Raw genomic sequence first — 19,171 nt, 5'->3', positions numbered from 1 at the left:
TAGCAATAGGGATTTTTAGTTTCTTGGAATGTTTTAGACTTATCTCTTTTCATTAAAGGGGTTTGAACTAAAGTTCTCCATAGCTAATTAATCATCTCTGGACTGATGGTCAAATTGATTGGGTGAATACATTGTTGGAGGAGTACCTTAGGCATTATATTTCTACAAGCCAATGAAAATGATTGATGCTGCTGAATACTATCCAGTTCTACTGCAATCTTCATCGATCATCTGTGTCTGGGTTCAATTCCATCAAATTGGCTTTGGAGAGATAACCTCTCACTCTTTCAAAACTTGCAATGTAGAAAAGAGGGGGGTGGGGGGGGGTTTGTATCTAGCAGCATACCAATTTGCTAGAAATTAACAGGAAATGCTTAAGGAGGCATAAGATAGTCTCTGCAAAGCAGCAAAGTGGATCAATAAGTACACAAAAAAAGGCATATCCTTAGAATTCAATGCGGGGGATAAAGTCATACTGAAGTTATCTCCGCAAATCTAAAAAAAAATTAATAATAAAAGGGTTTATCGAGGCCTGATTACTACGTATGATATTTCTTTAAAGTGGTGAAAAGTATTGGGAATGTTGCCTATAGGTTGCAATTACTGGAGAGGTTGAAGGTGCACCCAATATTTTGTATTAATTTCTTAAAGTCATATCATGAAGATATTATGAGGGTGTAGTTAGAAAGGAGGTTGAGAGGATATTGAACCACTTGAGTTTGGGGCAGAGCAAGAAGTATAGAAAGACAGCGTATTTGGTTCATTGAAAGGATGAACTAGAAAGCAAGACTAGCCTTGAGGAGATAACTCTACAATAATTTGGAGAGTAGATCCAATTAACTTGCCTATCACACCTCCTGCTATGGACATTGGGCTCTTCGGATGCGTGAGGTTTGTCAGAACCCACTAGCCGCTTACATAGATTGGCACAGAGGGGTGCCTTTCACTGTGCCAACCTGAGTGGACAAGGGCATGACTTAGAGTCATGCCACAGCAAGGCACCATCAATTTGGTCTAATGGTCGGATAGCTGGACAAGATGCAGGAGTAAAGTCATGCCACAGTAAGGCACCATCAATTTGGTCTAATGGTCGGATGGCTAGACAAGATGCAGGAGTGCATGGAGTTAGGCTAAGATGCATGCAAGACATTCATGCATAAGTGCAAGCAAACATGTATCAAGATGATTGTGTTAGATGTATACCCTAGAAGCCAATCGGAGTGACATATTAATTTTTTCTAGGACATAATTTCATACTTGACCTAATTAGTTAGGACAGTTAAATTTTATTTATGTAGGATATGTGTCAATGAATCATCCAGAAAATTAATAAGATGATGACACATGTTCTCAAGAGTTGAAAATTTTAGATATGTGTCATTGATGGTTAATTTTTAAATTACTCTCAATCGATAGATCATCACAAAGATGGTGATTGATCTGATTAGATTGGTACATGGATCGCTTCCTCTAGGATAGACGAGTCTTGAGTCATAGTGTGGGGATACTGAAGCAATAATACATGTGTTTGTTAAAGAATAAAGGTACAGAGCATGACCAACACAAGAAGTCACTTGGATGTCTACTCACTCATCAGTGACTTTCTCGATGCTGTAGTGGTGTGACTAGTTCTTTGACCTATAGTGACTCGACTATTCACAATGGGATTGCTATAGTTTGACTGTATAAATACTTGATCTTCTAGCCATTCGGATCCTTGCGATGTATGTTGGCTATAGTAGATTCGTTGTAAAATAGGGTATACACTTAGATGAAATCTATCGATCTTAGTAGATAAGAAGATCTTGGTCAGGATAGAGTGAATTATGAAAAAATTTTTATGAGATTTTACAAATAAATTTGAGTCAAATAAATCTTACATATGACAGACGAAGGGATTTAATAAATTTTTCATAATCTCTATCTTATCAGAACTCACGATAGAAAAACTAAATCACACGGTAACAACATCTAGAGATTCATTTCTTCTGTTCTTTTGGATTGTCACTACATGCTGCTAGGCATCACTGGTGGATTATGAAACCAACGAAAATTATTTTGATGATTAATAATTCTTGATTGATGAGTTGGAATTGCTCCAATCTATTAAAAATACTTTCAATGATATTTTAATGGAGATCAAAATATATCTCACTAACAGACAGAATAGAATCTATAAGATCACACACAAAATAGATCCTAACTGATTGGATTATCGAATGATGATTTTGAATCATAAAAAAAATTTAATTATCAATTTGATTGATGATTGGACTTATATGTAAAAGTTACATAAATGACTTGCTAAGAGTTAGTGAGTTGTAGGAGGACTTAATTATAGTTATTGTAATTATTTAATTTGATCAAATAATAAGATCGAGTCTTAATCAAATTAAATTTAGATTAGATTAGATTAGATTTGATTTGAGTTTAAATCACATTAGATTTCATTAGTCTAAAGGGTTTAGACTAACTCAATGAGTACTTGACTTATTGTGAAACCTAAATCAATTTGGATTTGAATTCAAACCAAATTGGGATCTTATCTGTAAGAGGTTTTTAACCTGTAGAAGGACTCTTCTAATCCCTCACACCTCATAAGAAAGCTATGGTGTTTTTTGATGTGAGAAACAAAGAGAAAGAGAAGGGGAGTGACAAAGGTTTGAGAGAGGAAAAGGAGGAAGGGGCGCTCCAAGGGTTGTTTGCCTCCCCCTACTTCTATTCTTCTTCCTAACCTTCATGGGATGGAGGTCTTGTTCTTCTTCCTTTCTCTCTTCCTAACGTCCATGAGATGGATGCCTAATCTCTCTCTCTCTTTGGTTCAAGAGTTGGATGTCTTCTCTATCTCCTTCTGCTTCAGATTAATCCAAGAGTTGGATGAAAAAAAAGAAGAGAGATTTGATCTCTCATATTCCTCTTTCTCTAGATCTTTTTTTATTTCTCTTGAGAAGAAAAATAGGAAAGAATAAATCAGATTAGATCTGATTTCTTCCTCCTATGATAGATCTATTTGATTCTCTTAAGAAGAGAATCAAAAAGAGGAATTGATTCGATAATTTAGGAAGCGATCTCTACAAAGAAGCTAGTACTCCAATGAGATCGAGATTTCTTGATCAGATCAGCCTCGTATGGATATTAATAGAGGTTGGATACTTGTGTGGCTTCAACAGATCTTAGAGATATTCATAGATCATCGTATCGTGATTTTAACATTTCTTGAAGATATCCACGGATCATCAGATCGAGATAAGATATCTATATTTGATTGAAATATGATCTCTATGTATGCTTAATTATATTAGATCTAATGAACATCATTCTGATATAAGATTGTTCTAGCATAATGGTGAAACGTTATGCTACAAGGTTGTCCTAGTATGATGTTGAATATTTCAAAAATTATTTTAAAATTTCTCTTCCATTGTGATTTTAGTTTTTTAAATTTCTGCATGTATAACGGTCGCCATGTGATGGTGTATCCTAACAAATTGGGTGTGCATGACAGGCTCAGACAAGCACACCTAAGGTCAAGATGCATCAGTGAAGAACTTGGGTACATAGGTTGCTGGCACACAAGTATGTAGGCCATAGGCTATAGGCTTACAAGCATGCAGAAGCACGAGCAAGTAGGCATACAGGCCAATGGTTATAGACATGACATTAGGTGGTTAACATTGGTCAAATCCTAACAATATTATGATTCGACATTGGACTAGTCTTGTCCATACTTCAGCTTGTGGTTGGCCAGATACATACACCATGTTTCCACCCACAATCGGCAAATATATGATCAACTCATGGCATATAACTGAGGTACTCTAAGATGGCCCCACGTTATTATTGTTGGGTTTCGGTCATGCAGTGGAAGGTTGAATTTCAAAATATTTATGAAATCCAAGAACACCCAAAACCCTAAATCTTAGGATCTCCTTTGATGCATTCAATCAAATTATTAAACTATGATAAAATGAAGTATATAATTTTATAAATACCTCAATCACTATTTTTAATATCTCCATAAGGCACATAAGTATATACCATCCAATGGTGATCCACATAGAAATTGGCACAAAGAGATACACTTTCTGAACTTGATCGTCGGACCTGAGTTGACACTGACTTGATCGGCTTGGTCGAATCACTTTTTGAACTTGACTTGGATCACTTCTTGACTTCTTGAAAACTTGGCTAGACCTCTTAAGACCCTCTAAAGCCTTATTCTAAATCTGATTAGGATTAGATTAGGCTAGAAGGGCTTGTCGTAAGAGAATAGGGGTGTAAGAGAGAGAGGAGGAGAGGATTCTTGTTTTAAGCAAGACAAGATGGGGTGTAGGAATTGAATGATCCCCTTTCGATGCCACTCCCTATTTATAATTACTGAGAGGGCATGAGAAGCAACCCCCGATGATTTTCAACTGCCTAAAGAAGAGGCTTATCAATACCAAAAATAACTTATCAGATAAGTTTCTTGGAGATAAAACACCGGTCCACTTTTCCCTCGTGCGTGCACTCTCATGGAAGGATACATATGGCATCCTGATTTAAATAAAAAAATCCTCATATTTTGCCATGTGACAAGTGACTCCTTTCTAATTTTAATCACTAAAGGAAACCCCTTAAAAGGTTTCTTATTTCTCCTTTTAAAACAAAAAACCATTGGCATCGCTTCGAAAGACTGCATGCGTGCGTCTTCACTTCTTTCTCCTTCCACACCATATCAGGCCACCAAATCCTTTAAAACCTATGCTAGGCTGATAAAGGTCTTGATGTAGTGCCACGTGGGTCTTAAACCCAAATAAGAAGGGCTCTCCACATTCCTCCATGCCAAAGAGAATACACCGATCTATAATTTCTATGCCAAGTTAGGTAAGAGTCCATATCTCTTTGGACTCTATTTATTTTGACGCCTCCTTAGGCCAAGTGGCATCATTTGATGACTGCCCACATCAGACATAAACCAAAATCATTTCTCAATTAATTAAGTTCAAACCGATATTGATCAAAATAGAAGCTAGGGTTAGCCAACAAGTGCTAGCTTACCAATTAGCCACCCAATTAGGATCCAATGACCCGTAAATTAATTCAAATAATTTTTTTGATCAATTCTTTAATGTGTGTGACCCATTGGACTCCACACTTAGCTAGTAGTAGGTTCGGATACATATTGATCAGATTTGATTAGACTCCATCTAATCGATTTAGGTTAAATCCATATAGATCCGAGTTGTCAAAATAGAACCTTCTCTAATTGACTCATGAATTAATCTATTTAATTCATAAGAATCTATAAGACATGATTGAAGTCTATCAATGTGTCATGCTTATCTGGAAGATGTGAAATATTTTGATAAAAATATTAAAAATATCTTTCAATGGCAAGTACTAGTAATTCAATCATTCGATCATCTTTCATCCCAAATAGGTAATGGATATAGAAAAATATCAAACCCTAACACATTCAAATGAATCTTTATTCAATAATGATGACTCAACTTATAAAATATTAGAACTATTTTTTTAATTTTTATTTTATTTTGATCAAAGACTTTCTAAGTCATCAATTGATGAGATTACTTAGGATGGCATCTCTCCTTATCGAAAGTAATCGATTTCTTGTTGACTTATTCACTAATTTTATACATATATCATCATATTTAAAATATCCCACACATGTTTTAAAAAGTCATGATAGGAAATAAATCAAAATATAGATATATATATATAAGATACTGTGGTAGTCTCAGATCAAAGGACTACATGTACTACTCCCACTAGAGAATCATCTTTTGACATATAAGTAAGACTTCCATAAGATGTAATTCTCATGATGGATCACTTCAGTGAACTCATCATCCTATGAGCATCCACATCCTTATATTAGTATCCCTATACAAGTGATTGTAAGATTAATCACCCCTCCATTGAGCATACAAAGGATGTGCCAGTCTATCCGGTATCATTGATCTCCGACTCAATGATCCTATGATTAAAAAAATTTTAGATTAAAATTTTAGAGTTTTAGATCTCACTGGCATGATTTAATCATCACTCTAAAATCATTGTCCTAACCTATGGAGTTCATCATAATTTTAATAATAATACACAGCATATGATGAAATAAAATATCTTTATTTTATTCATAATAAAATATTTTTATTTTATTCATAATAAAATATATCAATTACATGAGTATGAAAGATAAAGCAGATTAATCTCTTTATATATGCTATAAGATTTGCTTGCAGGGCATTAACTTTTTCAATCTCCTACTTGTACTAAAGTCAATCACCCTTGTATTTAATTTTCATACATTCAAGATGACGATCTAACATTTGCTGTGACAGGTCAGATCTTAGTGAATGAGTCTGCTATGTTGTTCTTTGTATCCACTCGTTCTATGACAATATCCTTTCTTTCAATAATTTTTTAAATAAGATGGAAGCATCTTAGAATATGCTTGAATTTCTGATGAGATTTTGGTTCCTTAGCTTGAGCTACAGCTCCAGTGTTATAACAATAAAGTGGTATGGAATGTTCAATCTTAGAAACTATACCTAATTTGATGATGAACTTCTTCATCTAGACTATTTTTTTGGGTTTCACTAACAGCTATGTATTCTATCTCAATATCTGAGTTAGCTATAGTTTGCTGCTTGAAATTCTTCCAACTCACTGTTTTTCCATATAAGATAAATACATAACCTGATATGAACTTGCTATCATGAAGATCAGATCGAAAATTAGAATCAGTATATCCTTCTAATTTTAAATCAGACTCTCCATATATAAGAAAAATATCCTTAATTCTTCTCAGGTACTTAAGAATATTTTTCACTGTTTTCTAATGTCTCTCCCTGAATTAGCCTAAAATCTATTAGTTATGCCTAAAGCATAAGTCTATCAGGTCTAGCACATAACATGGCATACATAATAGACCTTACTGCTGAAGTATAAGGTATAGAACTCATTCTATTTATCTTTTCAGATGTCTTTAGAGATATCTTCTTAGAAAAATATATGCCTTGACCTATGGGTAAATAACCTATTTTACTTCTCTCCATATTGAATCTTTCAATATTAGATCAATGTACCTAGACTCGGATAAGCCTAACATCCTTTTAGATCTATCTCTGTAGATCTTTGTACTAAGTATATAGGATGCCTCTCTTAAATCTTTCATGGAATACTCTTTAGATAGTAATGATTTGATCGATTGTAACAATAGAATATCATTCTCTATGATAAGAATGTCATCAACATACAGAATCAAGAAGATAATGGCACTCCCACTAGTCTTCTTATACACACATGGTTCATCCATATTTTTGATGAAGCCAAATTCTTTAACTGTTTCATCGAAATAAATTTTACAGCTCTTCGATATTTGTTTTAATCCATAAATGGATTTCTTTAGCCTACATACTTGATTTGATCTCGTACTTGAGATAATCCCTTCCGACTGTGATATATAAATTTTTTTCTCAAGGTTGCCATTAAGGAAGGTAATTTTTACATCAATTTATTAGATTTCATAATCATAATATGCAGCTATGGCAAGCATTATTCGAATAGACTTGAGCATAGCCATTAGTGAGAAGATTTCATCATAGTCAATTCTTTATCTTTATTTGAAACCTTTTACTACCAACCTAGTCTTGTAGTTTTTAACTTAGCTATCAGCTCTAATTTTTTTTTTAAAGATCCATTTGTACTCTATCGGATTTATATCCTCAGATGCATCAATCAAAGTCTATACTTGGCTTGAGTATAAAGAGTCAATTTCAGATTTCATAGCTTTAAGCCATCTATCAGAGTCTTTACTTATGATAACTTCTGAATAAGTCAAAAGATCATCATCCTATATAATCTGGATTTCATTATCATTTCTGATGACAATACCATATCTTAGATGTGCATTTCGCACTCTCTCTGACCTTCGGAGAGGAGGTATGTTATGTAGATGTATATTATCATTGGATTTATTAGGTTGAGGTTCAAGTTGTGGACTATCCACAAATTTTTGAGGAATTATGTGTAGGTCTTGAATTTCTTCAAGTATCCTCCCACTATTTTTTTTGGATAATTTTTTTTTCCAAAAAAATAGAATGTCTATTGATAAAACCCTTTTATTCAATAGGATGATAGAAATAGTATCCAATACTTTCTAGAGGATATCCTATAAACCTATATTTTTCCATCCTAGCACTTAATTTATATCCAAAAATATTTTTGACAAAAGTTGGGCAACCCCAAATCTTAAGATATTTAAGATTGGATCTTTTGCCTTTTCATATTTCATATGGTGTACTAGTGATAGACTTAGAGGATATTCTGTTTAAAATATAGATAGTTATTTCTAGGGCATATCTTCAAAATGAAATAGGAAGGTCCGTGAAGTATATCATGGACCGCACCATATCTAATAAGGTGCAATTCTTTCTTTCGACTACACCATTTAATTGTGGTATATAAGGAGAGGTCTATTCAAAGAGAATATTATTTTTTTTTAGATAATCAAAAAACTCATTAGATAAGTATTTTCCTCCTTGATCAGATCTAAGGACTTTGATACTTTTTTCAGTTTATTTCTCAACTATCTTTTGATACTCTTTAAATTTTTTAAAAACTTTAGATTTATGTTTCATAAAATACACATATCCAAACCTTAATCGATCATTAGTAAATATGATGAAATAAGAGTATCCATCTTTAGCATGAGTTATCATAGGCCCACAAATATCTGAATGTATTAGTCCTAACAATTCACCAACCCTATCTCCATGTCCAGTGAATGGAGATTTGGTCATCTTTCCCATGAAGCATAATTTATAAGTTTCTAATGATTGAAAATCATTAGAATCAAAGAACTCATCTTTGATTAACTTATTGATTCTGGACTCACTTATGTGATCAAGTCAGAAATGCCAGAGATATGTCATATTATTATTTTTTCTCTTCTTTTTTTTATTTTTATCCATCATAAAAATATTATCATTAAGTAAAAATATAAAGAGACCATTATCCATATATGTATTTCCAATAAACTCATTAGATAGAAAAATAGAGCAACTATTGCTCTTTGCTTTTATTTCATAATCATGTCTCAATAATATTGATATAGAAATAATATTTCTAATCACACTGGATATATAATAATAATATCTTAATACAATGGTCTTGCCCTTAGATACAAACAAATAAAAGGTACCAACTGCTTCTGCTCGAATGGATTCTCCATTTGCTCCATGCAGCATAAAGTCACCTTCCTTCAAACTTCTAATTTTTTGCAGGCCCTGTAATAACTTGCATATATCAGACTCACTAGCAGTATCTAATATCAATAAATTAGAAGTTGAAGCACTTAATGAAAAGCTAGTTTGTATCATGTACAATTCTTTAGATGCAGCACCGATATTTGGCTTCACACTTGCAAGATAGCTCTTGCAATCTTTCTTCCAGTATCCCTACTTGCCGTAGTGAAAGCAGGTACCATCTTTGAAAACCTTCTTCGCCTTCTTCCTTTTGAAGTTGCTACCTTTAGGATTTAGCTTTTTATTTTTCTTTGAACTCTTATCCTTTGCCATCTTCTTCTTTTTATCTACTAAAGGAAGATTAGCTTTGTTACTTCTGAAGTGATTCTCAACGATTTTTAACATATTTAACAGTTCCGACAAAGTCATATTCAGTTTGTTCATATGATAATTGATAACAAACTATAAAAAAGATTCAGAAAGTAACTACAGGATCAAGTTCTGAGAGAGTTCACCATCTATAACAAACCCTAATTGACCTAATCGTGTGATTAAGTAAATTATTTTTAAAACATGGGCTTATACAGATGAGCCTTCACTCATTCTTGCACGGAACAATTGCTTCGATATTTCATATCGAGTAGTTCTACTTTTCTCTCCATACAACTCTTTTAAGTTGAGAAGTATGGATTGAGGGTTAATGCCATCATGTTGCCTCTGTAGTTCATTGCTCATCGAGACCAACATAATATATTTGACAGTTGTACTGTCATTCTGTCATATCCTGAATGTGGCCTTTTTCTCCTCTGTAGCATCTTCTCCGATCGGCCCTGGATCAGGAGTGTCGAGGATATAGGAGACTTTCTCTTATGTAAGCACAATCCTCAAATTCCTTAACTAGTCCACAAAGTTAGGACTGATCAATTTATTTATGTCCGATACACCATGCAGTGATAATGAAGATGCCATTTATGCAAAAGTACTATACATTAAATTAAGAACAACGTATAAGCAAACACTCATGATGACATTCACAAATAGAAGAAGACTTAAATCTAATTGTGTCTCCCACTATTTTATCACATCTACCATAACCCTCATATATGATAGACAAAAGAATCCTAAGTTGATTTCTTTAATGGGGTTGAGATCTCTATTCCTCATAAATGTCTTGTGGTTACACAACAAATATTTATGAGTTCAAGAGTAGAAAACACCCTTTTCAATTGCATCCATACAAATCTCAACATAATACTGGCCTCTAGCATATTCATAGCCTTGTGGTTGCACAACAAACTATAGTGTCAATTAAGTTTGACCCTTCATTTATATACAGTTAAATTTGAATAATATTGCCTCTGTGGTTGCACAACAAAATAGTATATCCAAAAATACCGTAAGCATCTTCTATGCACCAGGACTACACTATATCTGTCCTCATAGCAAGCTTTGTGGTTGCACAACAAGTCTACTATAGTTTTTGATATAATATAGACTTAGTATGAAGGATGATCCTAAGTAATATTTTCAACATTAGAATTTTTTAATTTCTGGACCGTTTAACTAAATTAGCCAGGTAAGTAGGTGGGGATCTCTCCATTATTTTTCTTAGACTCTAATAAATTGATCAGATCAGTCAATGGAATCAAATTAAAGAATCACCTTTAGCACTTTTCTAAACACCAATTGATCAAGAATTGATTAACCCATAGTTGCTGTCACTACCACTTAGTATAATTTTTATGAGGATTTTACCAGTCTCATGCACATTCTAACATATAGCATCCATACTATAATAATAACAAATCATATAAAGCATTGCATATTAAGTATATCATAATTGATATTGCAATTAAACATGTGAAACATAATACTTGACATAGAATTTCAAATTCAGGGTTTAATTTGCATAACATATGAATATATATTAAACCCTAGATCATAGAGCCAACAATATAATTTGATTGAATCAACCAAAGGAGGCTCTGATACTATTGTTAGGTTTTTTGATCACATAGCAGAAGGTTGAATTTCAAAATATTTATAAAATCTAAAAACACCCAAAATCCTAAATCCTAGGATCCCCTTTGATGCATTCAATCAAATTATTAAATTATAATAAAATAAAGCATATAATTTTATAAATACCTCAATCTCTATTTTTAATATTTCTATAAGGTACACAAGTGTATACCCTCCAATGATGATCCACATAGAAATTGGTACAAAGAGATGCTTTTTCTAAATCTTATCGCTGGGCCTAAGTTGACCCTGACTTGATCGGCTTGGTCGAACCACTTTTCGAACCTGACTTGGATCACTTCTTGACAACTTGGCTAGACCTCTTAAGATCCTTTAGAGCCTTGTCCAAAATCCGATTAGGCTAGAAGGGCTTGTCTTAAGAGAACTAGGGGTGTAAGAGAGAGAGGAGGAGAGGATTCTTATCTTAAGCAAGACAAGATGGGATGTAGAAATTGAATGATCTCCTCTTAGTGCCACCTCCTATTTATAATTACTGAGAGGGCATGAGAAGCATCCCCTGGTGATTTTCAATCACCTAAAGAAAAGGCTCATTGATACCAAAAACAACTTATCGGATAAGTCTCTTGGAGATAAAACATCGGTTCACTTTTTTCTCACGTGCGTGCTCTCATGGAAGGATGCATATGGCATCCTGATTTAAATCAGAAAGTCTTCATATTTTGCCACATGACAAGAGAATCCTTATTGATTTAAATCACTAAAAAAAATCCCTTAAAAGGTTTCTTATTTCTCTTTTTAAAATAGCAAAACTGCTAGCATTGCTTCAAAAGATTGCACGTGCGTGTCTTCACTTCTTTACCCTTCCATGCCATATCAGGCCACCAAATTCTTTAAAACTTGTGGTAGGCTAAAAAGGGCTTGATGTAGTGCCACATGGGTCTTAAACCCAAATAAGAAGGACTCTCCATATTCCTCCATGTCAAAAAGAAAATACCGATCTATAATTTTTGTGCCAAGTTGGGTAAGAGTCCATATCTCTATGGACTCTATTTATTTTGATGCCTCCTTAGGCCAAGTGGTACCATCTGATGGCTTCCCACATTAGAGATGAACCAAAATTAATTTTCAATTAATTTGGTTCATAATTCAAATCAGGTTTGAACCGATATTGACCAAAATAGGAGCTAGGATTAGTCAACAAGTGCTAGCTTGCCATTTAACCACCCAATTAGGATCCAATGACCCATAAATTGATTCAAATAAAATTTTTGACCAATTCTTTAATGTGTGTGACCCCTTGGACTCCATACCTATCTAGCAGTAGGTCCGGATACATGTTGATCAGATTTGATTAGACCCAAATTGTCAAAATAGAACATTCTCTAATTGACTCATGAATTAATTTTTTTAATTCATGAAAATCTATAAGACATGATTGATGTCTAGCAACGTATTATACCTATCCAAAAGATGTGGAATATTTTGATAAAAATATTAAAAATATTCTTTAGTGGTAAGTACCATGCAATTCAATCCTTTGATCATCTTTCATCCCGAATAAGTAATGGGTATAGAAAAATATCAAACCCTAAAATTTATTTGAATGAATATCTATTCGTTAATGATGACTCGACTTATGAAACATTATAAACTATTTTTTTAATTTTTATCTTGTTTTGATCAAAGACTTTCTGAGTCATCGATTGATGAGATTATTTAGGATGATATCTCCCCTTACTGTGAGTGATCAATTTCTTGTTGACTTAGTCACTACCTCCATATATATATCACCATATCCAGAACACCCCACACATATCTTAGAAAGTCATGATAGGAAATGAACCAAAATATAAATTTATATATAGAAGATACTATGGTAGTCTCAGATCAAAGGACCACATGCACTACTCCCACTAAAGAATCACCTTTTGACATGTAAGTAAGACTTCTATAAGATATAATTCTCATGACGGATTACTTCGGTGAACTCATCATCATATGAGCACCCACATCTTTGTATTAGTGTCCCTATACAAGTGATTGTGAGATTAATCACCCTCTCCATCGAGCATACAAAGGATGTACCAGTCTATCCGATATCATTGATCTCCGACTCAATGATCCTATGACTAGGAAGATTTTAGATTAGAATTTTAGGATTTTAGATCTCACTAGCATGATTTAATCATTACTCTAAAATCATTACCCTAATCTATGGGGTTCATCATAATTTTAATAATAATACATAGCATATGATGAAATAAAATATCTTTATTTTATTTATAATAAAATATGTCAATTACATGAGTATGGAAGATAAAGTAGATTAATCCCTTTACAAATGCCATAAGATTGGCTTGTAGGGCATTAACTCTTTCAATTGTTGTATCCATAAAATAATAGTGGTTCCTATACCACTATACATGATTTGAATGTGATTAAAATAGTCTACTTCCACAATTTATTAGTCTAGGTTGGGTGCTTACTCGACTTGCTTTCTGTTTAGTCTTTGCTTAAGGGGTTTTATTGATACAAGGTTTTTAGATGAGATCCAATAGAGTTTCAACTTTCGACTCTGTTGGAATGAGCTGAATTTGCCCATTCCATTCAGACCAGGTTAGGTTTGGTTCATTCTTGGGATCTTGTCATTAAATTCGATGATTCCCGATGATTTGTTCTGTGCTTTGTGTTGTAGACAAATAAGATTAAAGTTAAGGATGGTTTACGTGGGGAGTCCAAAGAATAGGAACCTAGATTGAGACCTGGCTTTTGCTACGTACACCTCCCCTAATAACTGCCTTGCACCTCTTTCAGGTTACCAGTGCCAAATCAGGAGGCTTCACACAAATCCCTCTGAAGAACAAGACACTAGCAGTAATTAGTTTCTTGAAGCAGAAGTGAAGAAAGAGGAAGCCGACAAAATTTGTTATCTTCAAGTAATCGCATAATTTTTTAAATGTCATATGTTTATAATTTATTTAAGTTATGTTTTTTTTCAGAAAAAAATAATTATATATCTTTTCTATAAGGAGAGCACAGGAAATATGGGACTAGGAGAAAGCAATCTAGAATGTTTAGAAGTGCTTAGGACAGGATGTAAGAATTAGATGGCAAGAAATACCAGCAACCAAGTTGGTGATCATTTTGATTGTTGTAGGTTGTCCAAATCTTTCAACTTTGGTCTGCATTAGGAGAGATGAGAACAAGATGATTCGATTGGCACATATTATGTTCCACTTCCACCTAATTGATCATGAAATTAGGTGATGGCTCTTTATGAGTGGGTAAAAGTTCATGAAGATGTAGGCTAAAAACTCCATGCTGCAAGAGTCATGCCTAATGAATCCACCAACCCTACCACAAGAAAAGCAACCATAGTAAGCTTGCTTTGTTAGACTTTTGATTCAAACCTCACCTTACCATCTTTCAAGACCACATGGCTGATCATAAAGAGGCCAGCACCATATTTCCATTGGGTTCAGATTGTCTCATTCACGTGGCTGTTCATGATATTAACCATTGGATTATGTCTCGAACAACTCTCAAAGTACTCCAAACTCTCTTTTTCATTCGTCTGCATAGGTCTCATATTGGCTATTGCACAATCCAATAGTGCATATTGTGTGAAAAAAGATGAATAATTCTTTTCCGAGAAAGATGCAACCTGAACCCATCTCCACTAGGTGGAAAGCAGTGAGAGATTGCATCAACGGTGGTTCTCATGTTTCCCCCATTAAGATGTCACAACAAGAGGGTCATCTAGCGCTTTAAGTTTCACGAAGGGAGCATATATAGGACACAGTTTGGTAACCGTGGGACTGTTTGGCAACCGTGATCTGGTGGATCCTATGAAAAGAGAGCGAAGTTCGGTTTTTTTAGTTCGAAGCATGCTCCATGGCTGAGGTGTTTCAACGTAGCACGATGCTGGTAAAACGACGGGCCTCCTGCTACGAGGGCAGAGTCGTCAAATCAAACTCCCACTACCTGTTGGTTTGGGTCCCAAACATCATATATCAAAGTCTTCCCTCTCCCCGGACCTCAGAGGTGGACACGTCGCTTGATGGGTTTGGGTACGGGACGTTGAAAATTCCGCCCAACTCAATACCGTGGCCCCCGACGACCTTCGTGTTGCTATCTTGCACGTACATGCCAACTTGAATAATAAAAGCCGGGTGGTCCAATCCTCTCGATTTCATCAAAATAAATAAATAAATAAATAAAGTGATCCTCTTGAGCTAGGGCCTGTGGAAGAAGTGAAGGCCCCAACCTCAACCCATCAAATCTCTTCCATCTTTGACAGCAGTTATTAACACTGTTTTGTATGTTGTCCTTGTTTCTGCACAACAACCCCACTTGCCCGACCCATTACCAACCAGATATATGAGAGTTGCCCCGTCTTTGAGGATGTCTAGGAGTAAATACTTGATCTAAAATCCAAACTAATCCAATAATTCTTTTACAAAAATGTCATTTTGCAAGGAACTCTTTGACATCTAGTTCACCGACCATTATCCTAAACCTTCTACTTTAGTACTATTTTAGTGTAATGATTATCTCTTCAGATCTGTAATCATATCCTATTAGTCTTGTCTTATAAATTCTCAGAGTAGGTTTTAAACCCATCCGTTTTCACCCTTAAATATTATCATTTTTCCTTCTCCTTTTTTTTTTTTTTTTTTGAGAACAGAAATCTTATGATTTTTCATTTCCTCCATCCTCCCTTGTTGGGTTCTACTTTCACCCTCTTTCTTCTACAACTGTGAGCACATTCTCTTTAAACCTGAGCCTCCCCCTCTTTCAAAGGAACCCAAGTTTTGGTATCAATTAGTCCTTTTTTTGGATGGTTACAGTAACTTTGTGGCTCCTAATTAGTTCCTTTTTTGGATGGTTACAGTAACTTTGTGGCTCCTAATTTGATCATAATTCTTTGGCCGTTAATATCACACAACAGAACCTATATTATATTGCTATCATTTGATGTGTCCCTTATAAGAATGAAAATATGCACTCCACCAGCTTTTTCCCATAGATGCTGTATCTTCTTTCTGTTGCCATTTCTTTTAAAGGTCTTTCTTACATAGAACTGAGCTACTCTGAGATGGCCTCATATTATTGTTGTGTCCTTAAAATCTTAGTATGATGTAATTTGTATGCGATACACATGGTCTACTATCATAAGTATGATGTTACTCCTCCAATGATTCATGTGTCCATACTTCTTGTATCAAATTATAATGGTGGAATAGGTTAAGTTTATAATTTTCATTTAAATATAAAGAATCAATAAAATTAGTTACTAATTAGAATATATAGAGACTATTTCATCTTTTGATAAATAAATTAGGTCCTACACAAGAGAGAATTATGGTGGAATTGGGCAGAGAAAAAGGAACTAATTTGTCAAAATCTCTGTACGTAAGGAAGAAGCTCATAAGATAGTGATCTTAGAAATTAGATTAGCTTAAGATCAAATTGGTGACCTGAAAGGAGGGTCCTAACCCGATATTGGCTCGGGTCAAGTATGGTGGAAGTGATTGTATGTTGTTGTTCTCATTGGGCCACAAAAACCCCACCTGCCCAACCCATTACCAACCTTATACATACGAGTTGCATGATACTAAGGGCCGTCATTGCCCCGTCTTTGGTTGTGTAAATACTGAACCAAATATGAATATGTCAAGGATTAAATATTTGATCTAAAATCCAAACTAATCCAACAATTCTTAGTTTCTAGGCAAGGATTATATATGGCACCAGTTATGTAAGGTGTTTATGTAAGCCATTTGTTTATGTATATAAGAGATATGTGGTCTTGACAAATAAGTCCTCCGGAGCACTTGGGTGGAAAAGGGATGTAAGTCGTTCTTCCTTCGGTAGGCAGTGAAGGCTTGGAGACATACAGTGTGCTTCAATAATATAAAGCTGATTTGACTAGAGAATGAGCATAGCAAGGTTCTCAGATCATACTGATTTAGTTAGGCTAAGAACTTATTGGGTGTCGAGGCTTTATATTCATAATTGATCCTTTCTCTAATAATAACTTTATGCTTTTTTGAGTCTAGTGAATGTAGTATATATCTAGAGGTGATGAATTCAAGTTCGGCAATTAATTTTTCTTTGGTTCACCTTTTGTGCATGTTCTTAGCGCTATAAAAGCTTAACCTTTTAAGATCTAAGGTTTAATTAACGTCTCGGCTGCCACAATAGTTGGTGTAATTTATCTCGGAGCAGATTCCTGGAACAAGCTGGTCACATGATATATCGGTGGCAACCCCGCAAGTTTTTGATCACGTGGGCGGCGACAGTCTGATCGACAGATGACGTCGACATGATTTGGTGAGCCCATATCATGATATAGTTGCGCCCTATGGCATCAACTTTCCGTTATTACTTTTATCTAATTAAATAATAGTTAAAAGACGGCGTAATAATATCTATTCTTTTTTCTCTCTCCCTGTAGCTTCTCCTTACGCACTACTCCCGTTGTCACTGAAAAATTACTACCCTTAGAAGCCTCTTAAGTTCTCCCATAATTGTGGGTTGGTTCCGGTCGCATTCCCCAGTCTTTTCTGTCGGTCGCTCACGTTATAAAGAAGGCTACCCCCGCCATGCACTCCTCGCTATCTGCCCTCGAAGCCAAACTTCCAGAGTTAGGATCTGGCTTCAATCTAGCAATGGCGGAAAAGAAGGAGAAGGTTGGAAGTTCTTCTAAAGCTTATTGATAGAATCTTCTCTATGCAATTATCAAAGGCTTATGATGATTTAACTCATTTCTCTTATGGATCTCGTAATTAATATCATGATCTTTTTCCTAAAGCTTACAGTTATATCTTAATGATAGAAAGAAGCTTTAATTAACGAAGCTCTCCTCTCTCCAAAATCATTTATTGCATCTTCTCTATGTAATTTTCAAGCTTTCCCTTTTCTTTTCTTTTCTTTTCTTTTTTTGTCCCTACTCTCTCTCTCTCTCTCTATATCTATCTACCTATCTGTCTGTCTAACTAATAGCTGGTCAAATGCTTCCTAGAAAAGCAGATAGATACATCTTTGCCACCTTCTTTCTTTCTTTCTTTATTTTCCTTTTTCTTATTCTTTTAATACTCATGACAACGGCATCATCATTTGTGTTGCAGATTTATTTTCACATACTCCTCAACTAGGGTGCTTCATATTATTTTCACATTCACTAAATAAGTTGTATCACAGATCTCCAAGATAGTCATAACGGTTGACCTAAGCTGCCGTTGTTGCTACAAAAAGATTCAAAAGGTTCTATGCAAGCTACAAGGTACGTAATTAGATCTCCCGGCACTTCACTTCATTCTAATCCAATATTTTAGCCACTAATATTCTACCAATTAATCATCCGATTTTCCCCCCATGATTTCCATCAATAAAGAACAAGGACAGAACATAACAAATATCTCCTATGACAAGAAGAAGAATACGGTCACAGTCTCTGGCCCATTCGATCCCCATAAGCTCTCCAAGAAGCTCTGGTGCAAGGCCTGCAAGGTGATCAAAAGCATCGATATTGTACCTGACAAACCAAAAGAAACATCAACACCACCACCACCTCCCAAGAAACCCTGCGAGGTGATCAACAACATAGAAATTGTAGTATGTGACCCTCCTAAATGCCCCATTCCACCACCGGTCTGCCCAAATTGTTGTTGCAAGCCTCCTAAATGCACCCTGTCCGCCGCCAGAACACAAACCTTGTTACCCAAAGAAAAAACCCGTACCGTGTCCACCACCGGTTTGCCCAGATTGTTGCTGCAAGCCTCCTAAATGCACCTGTCCGCCGCCAGAGCACAAATCCTGTTCCCCGAAGGAAAAATCCGTACCGTGTCCACCACCGATCTGCCCAGATTGTTGCTGCAAGCCTGCTAAATGCACCTGTCCGCCACCAGAACCCAAACCCTGTTCCCCAAAAC

The 19,171-nt window shown here is 35.1% G+C and overlaps 1 non-coding gene across 1 annotated transcript; it reads left to right on the top strand.

Annotated features, from left to right (window-relative positions):
* The first annotated feature begins 17,796 nt into the window (after positions 1 to 17,796).
* On the top strand, positions 17,797 to 18,907 carry LOC105056043 (uncharacterized). Its single transcript, XR_012136496.1, has 3 exons — positions 17,797 to 17,929; positions 18,441 to 18,522; positions 18,634 to 18,907. It is a non-coding gene; the product is annotated as an uncharacterized protein (transcript).
* The last annotated feature ends 264 nt before the right edge of the window (positions 18,908 to 19,171 follow it).

Source organism: Elaeis guineensis, chromosome 13 (assembly GCF_000442705.2).
Source record: "Elaeis guineensis isolate ETL-2024a chromosome 13, EG11, whole genome shotgun sequence".
NCBI lineage: Eukaryota > Viridiplantae > Streptophyta > Magnoliopsida > Arecales > Arecaceae > Elaeis > Elaeis guineensis.
The sequence above is the reverse complement of the archived record's forward strand: the minus strand, read 5'-3'. Positions and strand labels throughout refer to the sequence as shown.